This window comes from Lolium rigidum, chromosome 7 (assembly GCF_022539505.1).
Source record: "Lolium rigidum isolate FL_2022 chromosome 7, APGP_CSIRO_Lrig_0.1, whole genome shotgun sequence".
Taxonomy (NCBI): domain Eukaryota; kingdom Viridiplantae; phylum Streptophyta; class Magnoliopsida; order Poales; family Poaceae; genus Lolium; species Lolium rigidum.
Window position 1 is genome coordinate 124690523 of NC_061514.1, and position 9770 is coordinate 124700292.

Below are 9770 nucleotides of genomic sequence, written 5' to 3' on the forward strand. Positions count from 1 at the left end.
TTCTTGAAGAGTAGCTTCATCATTGAGATCACCTCGTCCATCAGGTGCAGGTGTTTACTTCTTGTGAGAGGCCCACTGCTGAAGAAGAATAGCAGTTTTAAATACACAGTCGGTGGGCTGATTAGGAAAGACGCCTTCGATTGAGAACTTGTTGGGGATTTTCCAAAGAGTCCAGCTCTGGGCAGCAAAAATAACCCAAATAAATTTTCTGGTTTTTCCCGAAAAAGGAGTTTAAAAGCTCAAAAAACAGGGAAAAGGATGTTGTGTTCCACTGAACCGCAAGCATCGGGCGCACACCACTCCAGAGAAACTTAGCAAGATGGAAGGAGAAAAAGAGATGGTCAGCAGATTCAGCCATTCCACACAACACACATAGGCCATTGAAGGAGCCATGTCTTTCAGCGAGTTGTTTATTTGTTGGGAGCCTATTTCTAGCCAGCTGCCATGTGAAAAACTTGACCTTGCGGGGAATCGCTGCAGCCCAAATGTCCTTGGCAAATCAGCATGTGTCCACGGTCCAAACTTCCGATACAACGAGGTAGTCGAGAAAGCCCCGAAAGCTCCACGCCCAGGGTACTCTGTCCATCTCGTTACCAGGAACCGAAACCAGCAGCTCAGCGATAAGCAAACTCCATTGTTCGGTCTCAGGCTTTCAGCCGGGCCGAAGGTACAGCGGAACGGAATACACAATCTCCCGTCTCTAAACGCCAGGGCCACCGACATGGAAGGATTAGAGCAGATCTGAAATAATCTCGTAAAGCGTTCACTCAAGGGGGAATTACCAGACCACCAGTCAGTCCAAAGGATGATCTTAGCACCATTACCAAGCAAGTATTTAGCCCCCAGCTTGAAGAAGTTTTTAATCTTCTGGAGCTGGTGCCAGAAAGGTGAGCCTCCAGCTGGAGAAGAGCTGAAAATGTTGGCCGCGGCCGGGTATTCGGCACGAATCAGCTTGAGCCAGAGGTGGTTGTCACTTTCCTCGTTGAAAACTGAAAAGCCTCCAAATCCACTTAGTAATCAGAGCAATGTTGAGGAATCTAGTGTTAGTCACGCCGAGGCCACCCTGGTCTTTCGGCCTACACACCTCAGCTTTCGGCCTACACACCTCAGGCCAGTTGAGGAATCTATTTAGTTTGTGCAAGTTTCCTGATTTTCTCTTTGATTGGCTGAATTTTCCGTCTTTCATGCATCCGTGGAAGTCCTAAATATTTCTCCTCAAAGCCCATAGGTTGGATATCAAAATCTCTGCAACTTCCTGTCCTTCCTCCTTTGTGAATTTTTTTCCCAGTAGAAGCGAACATTATCCTGTAGCCTTTTCATATTTATTCAGAACCACTTTAACTTTATTAGCTTGACCCACATTTGCTTCAAAGAAAAGGAGACTGTCATCCGCGAAAAAGTAAATGTGAGATACCTGGACCGTGTTTACAAACATTTAATTCTCTTATTTTTTCCTCATCGATTTCTTTCTGTAGAAGCTTTGAAAGCCCACCAGCGACAAAAATAAAAAGATAGGGGGATAGAGGACCCCCCCCCCCCCTAAGTCGTCTTGATGGAATAAACTTATCTAGAAATCCTCCATTAAGGCGGACAACATATGCCATCGTTTTAACAAATGTCGTGATAAACATCGAAACCTAGTTTTTCTAGAATACCTTCAAGATAATTCCAATCTATCCTGCCATAAGCTTTCAGAAGATCCAATTTATGAGCTCCAAACTTTATTTTCTTGTGCGTCTTGGCTTTTTTATCAGGGAGTGCATGCACTCAAAGGCAATCGGTGCATTATCCATAATTAACTGGCACGGTATAAACACACTTTGATTTGGAGCGATTATTTCTTGCAGTGGAGGTCTTAATCTGTTTACCGAACACTTGGAAACCACATGTAAATAACATTACATAGACTTGACGGTCTAAAGTCTCTTAAGAAAATAGGACTTTCTTTTTTGGTATTAGAATAATCATTGTGTCATTTATACCATCAGGCATCCTCCCACTCCTAAAATATTCTTCGATGGCTGCAATCATATCCTCTTTATAAATACCCCCAATGATGTTGATAAAACCTAGCTGGAAAACCGTCTTTCCCTGGAGCTTAAGGCAATTTGGAATAAAGCAATGCCTATATCTTCATGTGAGAATTATGTGCATAATAAATCGGCCTATGTCTTCATGTGAGAATTATGTGCATAATATTTGGCAAGATGATTCAATTGATAGTGAAGGAGATATGCCCTAGAGGCAATAATAAAGTGGTTATTATTTATATCTTTATGTTTATGATAAATGTTTATATATCATGCTATAATTGTATTAACCGAAACATTAGTACATGTGTGATATGTAGACAACAAGAAGTCCCTAGTATGCCTCTTAAACTAGCTTGTTGATTAATGGATGATTAGTTTCATAATCATGAACATTGCATGTTATTAATAACAAGGTTATATCATTATATGAATGATGTAATGGACACACCCAATTAAGCGTAGCATAAGATCTCGTCATTAAGTTATTTGCTATAAGCTTTCGATACATAGTTACCTAGTCCTTATGACCATGAGATCATGTAAATCACTTATACAGGAAAGGTACTTTGATTACATCAAACGCCACTGCGTAAATGGGTGGTTATAAAGGTGGGATTAAGTATCCGGAAAGTATGAGTTGAGGCATATGGATCAATAGTGGGATTTGTCCATCCCGATGACGGATAGATATACTCTGGGCCCTCTCGGTGGAATGTCGTCTAATGTCTTGCAAGCATATGAATAAGTTCATAAGAGACCACATACCACGGTACGAGTAAAGAGTACTTGTCGGGAGACGAGGTTGAACAAGGTATAGAGTGATACCGATGATCAAACCTCGGACAAGTAAAATATCGCGTGACAAAGGGAATTGGTATCGTATGTGAATGGTTCATTCGATCACCGAAGTCATCGTTGAATATGTGGGAGCCATTATGGATCTCCAGATCCCGCTATTGGTTATTGGTCGGAGTGAGTACTCAACCATGTCCGCATAGTTCACGAACCGTAGGGTGACACACTTAAAGTTGGATGTTGAAATGGTAGAACTTGAATATGGAATGGAGTTCGAATATTTGTTCGGAATCCCGGATGAGATCCCGGACATCACGAGGAGTTCCGGAATGGTCCGGAGAATAAGATTCATATATAGGAAGTCATATTCCAAGTTTGGAAATGATCCGGTGCATTTATGGCAGGTTCTAGAAGGTTCTAGAAAAGTCCGGAAGAAATCACCATGGAAAGTAGAGTCCCGGAGGGACTCCACCTTGCATGACCAGCCAACCCTAAAGGGGAGGAGTCCAAGGTGGACTCCCCTAGGGTGGCCGGCCAACCCACCTCAAGGAAAGGTGGGAGTCCCACCTTGGGTAGGACTCCCTCCTTGAGTAGGTTTCCCACATATGGGAGATTTTAGTGTTGGGGTCTTATTCGAAGACTTGGACTAGAACTCTTGGTGCTTCCACCTATATAATGAGGGGCATAGGAGAGGGGGCTGACCACTTCAAGCCTCAGCCTTGGCCGCACCCCTTAGAGGGCAGGCGCCCAACCCCCCTCTCTCCCCAAACCCTAGAGGTCTCTCTCCTCCACCACATCCTGCACGCTTAAGCGAAGCTCCGCCGGATTTCTCCACCACCATCGACACCACGCCGTCGTGCTGTCGGATTCAAGAGGAGCTACTACTTCCGCTGCCCGCTGGAACGGGGAGGTGGACGTCGTCTTCATCAACAACCGAACGTGTGACCGAGTACGGAGGTGCTGCCCGTTCGTGGCGCCGGAAGCGATCGTGATCAAGATCTTCTACGCGCTTTTGCAAGCGGCAAGTGAACGTCTACCGCAGCAACAAGAGCCTCATCTTGTAGGCTTTGGAATCTCTTCAAGGGTGAGACTCGATACCCCCTCGTTGCTACCATCTTCTAGATTGCATCTTGGCTTGGATTGCGTGTTCGCGGTAGGAAATTTTTTGTTTTCTATGCAACGTTATCCTACAGTGGTATCAGAGCCGTGTCTATGCATAGATGGTTGCACGAGTAGAACACAATGGTTTGTGGGCGTTGATGCTCTTGTTATCTTTAGTTTGAGTACTTTGCATCTTTGTGGCATAGTGGGATGAAGCGGCCCGGACTAACTTTACATGACCGCGTTCATGAGACTTGTTCCTCGTTCGACATGCAACTTGTATTGCATAAGAGGCTTTGCGGGTGTCTGTCTCTCCTACTATAGTGAAGATTCAATTTACTCTTCTATTGACAATACTAGTATCACCGTTGTGGTTCATGTTCGTAGGTAGATTAGATCTCTCTCGAAAACCCTAAACCACGTAAAATATGCAAACCAAATTAGAGACGTCTAACTTGTTTTTGCAGGGTTTGGTGATGTGATATGGCCATAATGTGATGATGAATATGTATGAGATGATCATTATTGTATTGTGGCAACCGGCAGGAGCCTTATGGTTGTCTTTAAATTTCATGTTGAGTAGTATTTCAAAGTAGTTGTAATAGTTGCTACATGAGGTGAACAACCATGAAGACGGCGCCATGAACCTTGACGCTACGTCGACGATGATGGAGATCATGCCTGTTGATGATGGAGATCATGTCCGTGCTTTGGAGATGAAGATCAAAGGCGCAAAGACAAAAGGGCCATATCATATCACATATGAATTGCATGTGATGTTAATCCTTTATGCATCTTATTTTGCTTAGAACGCGACGGTAGCATTATAAGATGATCCCTCACATTAATATCAAGATAATAAAGTGTTCTCCCCTCGTATGCACCGTTGTAACAGTCCGTCGTTTCAAAGCATCTCGTGATGATCGGATGTGATAGATTCAACGATTCACATACAACGGGTGTAAGCCATATTGCACACGCGGAATACTTGGGTTTGCTTGACGAGCCTAGCATGTACAGACATGGCCTCGGGACAACGGAAACCGAAAGGTTGAACACGAGTCATATGGATGATATGATCAACATGTTGATGTTCACCATTGAAGCTATATCATCTCACGTGATGATCGGTTTTTGGTGTAGTGAATTTGGATCGTGTACCACTTAACAACTACTACCTCCGTCCCAAGGAATAAGGCGCACGCGTATTCCAAGGTATACTTTGACCATAAAAATTGAGCAACAATATCTTGGTTATATTATATGTAATTAGTATTGTTGGATTCGTATTGAAAAGTATTTTCTAATGATGTTAATTTCATACAAACAATCTTTATATATTTGAAGTAATTCTTAGTCAAACAAAAAACACGTAAAACGAGGGCGCCTTATTCCTTGAATCGGAGGTAGTATGAGGGATGTTGTATTAAGTGGGAGTTCATTAGTAATTAGATTAAAACATGAACTAATTATCATAAACATAGTCTGAGTAGTATTTTGAATTAATTTTGTAGTATTGGCATCCGTTTTCTACTATGCGCTAGTCTTGTTATTGAGATAGAAATACTGTTAAAATCTGACAAGAAACTTTACGGATTGGTACCGTATTGTTAAAGAATCAAGAATTGATTAAGTCCTATTGCAAACTTTTTAGTAAACCTCACATTATTAATTCAAAGAGCTAAGGTTTCAATTAGTACCTAAAGTTATCTTGTCTCCGTCAAACTTGAAGTTCAAATTTGTTTGAAAAGTAAGGAGCTGAAAATTTAGTTTTCAGAAATAATCAAGGTATGAGATATATGTGATATCTAAGACCTTATTGCAAGATGATAGAATATATTTTGGTGAGACTACATAAACTCATAAGTTTTATGGGAATGTATGAAGGTTGAAGACGCCGGGCGTCACAATCCTCCAACTATTGGGGCACTAACGATATTCGCATATCCATGAAGTTATCATCCTTAGTATGCACCGTTGCTAAGACTCGTCGTATCGAAGCATCACGTGATGATCGGGTGTTATAGATTCTACGTGTGCTTACAACGGGTGCAAGCCAGATTTGCACATGCGAATACTAAGGTTAAACTTTATGAGCCTAGCATGTACAGACATGGTCAAAAAGTTGTCATGAATTGATGGATAAAATTATGAGTGAAATTGTTCATCATAGTTACTAATAAGTGAAATCTAGAACACTTGTCATATGATGATCAACTTCAAAATAAGAACCTCAAGGTTATTGGTATTAGACCAACAAACCTAGAAGTTATTAATGTTGAAGTGTTTTTCTGAATAATGAGGAAAGCTAAAAGAGAAACTGCAAAAGATATTTTGGCAGAAAGAAAGAAAGAAAAGACTAGAAAGTCTAGCTCAGGTGTATATAAATGATATACATGTTATGGTTGTATTCCTAGTTAGGTCACACTATGAAATTCTTGGATATTATTACTATATTGGTTGGTATGAAGTGTCATACAAAACAACGCAATACAAGAATACAATGGCCTAAGTGATCGACAAGGAATATGATAGAAATGTACGTCCGGAACAAAATAAAGTGTTATTATGTTCGTCGTTGGCATTCTATCTAGCCCTTAGAATTTATAATAAAGAACTTAATAATTGTTATTTTGCTCTGGTCAAATGAAAACAATGAGTTGTTCAAATTATGACATTACTCCATGTACGATGGATAAGTTATTATAAATCTTAATGGTGAAACACACATACATAACACCGACGCTAAAATGCCATAAGGCAAATGATTTGAATTCCACTTATTTGTGGAACCGCCATTTAGGTCATGTTAGAAAGGAACGCATGAAGGAACTCCATGCAAATGGATTTTTGGAGTCATTTGATTTTTGAATCATTTGGCGCTTGCAAATCTTTTCTAAAAGAGAATGACTAAAATACCGTTCATAGGCCAAGTTTTGAACAGGCAACTAACTTAGTGGAAACATACATGATGATATATATGGATCACTGGGCATAGTTGTGTGCGGGAGATTCTTATACTTCATGGAAACTTCAAACAATGAATTGAGTATATATATGTGGATATATTCAATAAGGAAGAAGTTTGAAACATTTGAATGGATTCAAATAAATTTCAGTATGAAGTGGAAATCATCGTAATAGAAATCAAATATCTATGATTGGATCATGGTGGAAATATTTGAATTACGAGTTTTAGCGAACATCTAAGAGAGTTATGAAATTGTTCTACAACTTACGTTTCTTGGAGTATCATAGTGATGATGAAGTATCCAAGAGATATATCCAAACTTTGTTGGATCAATGATGAGATAAAATATTGATGCCATTATATTTTTGTGGATTATGCTTTAGTGACTACCGCTTTTACACTTGAATAGAGCATCATCATGATCCGTTGAAATGACACCATACAAGTTATGGCATGGGTATAAACCCTAATAGTCAACCAAAATCGGATGAATGTCTTTGTTGGTTATCCCGAGAGATTTAATTGGGAATTCTTCCCACGAGACAAAGACAAAAGTGTTTGTCAATGTTTCTTATTTCCGAGAAATTGTTTCGAGTGAAGTATTTGAGTGGGAGGACAATATAATTTGATAAGGTTTATGAACCTGAGCATAATGATCGAGTAGCGCAGCATCGGAATTGGTTTCGGAAGCGGCCACGACGATCATGGCTCTCATGACTACAAAGTGTTTTAGCCATGGAGATCGAAGTACATATTGAACCTTGTAGGTATGGTTTACTTTGTGATCAAATAAATGATTTGTGGACAAAGGATTGATTTTGAACAATAATAAACCAACTACAAAACAAAGAAGTTATGATGGGCCCTGACTCCGTTAAAATGGCCATGCGCCATGAAATCCAAGATAGATGAATACTTTATGAAAGTAAATGGATCTATGAAATTGATAGACTTGGATGAAATATCCTTGAAGAAAGCTTGACTTATCGAAAAATTGTTTACGACAAAGTTCAAAGAGTTGAATACGATAAGATTAGATCTTCCGTAGCAATGCTTATAGTCTATGTGGATTATTCTAGTAATCACTACATATTTCTTTTATGAGATATGCTAGTAGGATGGCAAAATACACTACTTAACGAAGTATGTATACAAGATACAACGAAGAGTTTTGCTGGTCCGTGGAATACTAGATAGGTATACAAGCTTCAATTAGATGAAGTAAGTATCACGGAGTTGGAATCTTCACCGGATGAAATAGTCAAAGAGTTTTTGATTTCATCGAGAGACGATGAAGAGGCTTGCATTTGCAAGAAATTAAGTGGGAGCGCTAAGACACATTTATAATACTTTATGTAGGTGACATATAGTTGGTTATAAATGATGTAATTATATACTTGATTAAAAAGGTTTCATTGAGAATTAACTTCAATGAAAGGATATGGACTGAAACAAATTTAGTGTCAAGATCTATGAAGATAGATTGAAACACATAAATAAGTTTAAGTCAAAGTACATATGATGGATATTGAAGTAGTTCAATATAGAAATATTAAGAAAATGTTCTTGTCATGTGAAGGTTTAACAAGACTTGAGTGTATCCGACACTCAATGAGTAAAAACACATGAGTGATTATAGATCACGAATAATATGTACACAATCAGATATCATGTGCTATAAAGTGTTATGAGCATATACCGGAATGATTCATATGATGATCATTGGACGACAAGTAAGAATATCCTTGAGTACTTTAGAAGAACTAAGGATATATATATATATTTTTGTATGAAGAAATGACAAACAAATCGCTGTAAGGTGTTACACCGATATTGGTTTTGTCACATATAAAATATAATTTCAATCTCAAATTAGACTAAGTGTTGTTTAAAAGGTAGCACAATGAGCTAGAAGTTGTCTATGCTAGATTTAGAAGAGTTCTAAATATTGTGACAGATTCTACAAAAGAAGGCAGAGTATGTCATTATTTTGACAATGACAAAGGATGTTAAGTCAAGAGGTTCTTTGAGAACTTGGTGTAGTTCCGACAGAGTCAGAACTTTGAAACTATATTGTGTGTGACAATATTAGTGACATATTTCAGACAGCGGAATTAAGGTTCCACCAGAAGATCAAACATATTTAATGCCAACTCATTTGGAAATGAGTGATGCGTTGAGACGCAAATGAATTATAAAATACATACGTTTCTGAGCGTGTCAGATCCGATGACTAAAAACCTCTCCCGTGAGAAATACATGATAAAGCACCAGAAGGCCAAGGTGTTATATCTTTACAAATGTAAACTAGATTATTGACTCTAGTGCAAGTGGGAGACTGAAGGAGATATGCCCTAGAGGCAATAATAAAGTGGTTATTATTTATATCTTTATGTTTATGATAAATGTTTATATATCATGCTATAATTGTATTAACCGAAACATTAGTACATGTGTGATATGTAGACAACAAGAAGTCCCTAGTATGCCTCTTAAACTAGCTTGTTGATTAATGGATGATTAGTTTCATAATCATGAACATTGGATGTTATTAATAACAAGGTTATATCATTATATGAATGATGTAATGGACACACCCAATTAAGCGTAGCATAAGATCCCGTCATTAAGTTATTTGCTATAAGCTTTCGATACATAGTTACCTAGTCCTTATGACCATGAGATCATGTAAATCACTTATACAGGAAAGGTACTTTGATTACATCAAACGCCACTGCGTAAATGGGTGGTTATAAAGGTGGGATTAAGTATCCGGAAAGTATGAGTTGAGGCATTGTTATCACCAAGATTTGACCGAGTCGGAGGTGGGCCGCAGTCGAGATGGGTTTAAGGAAATATACGTGGAGAAT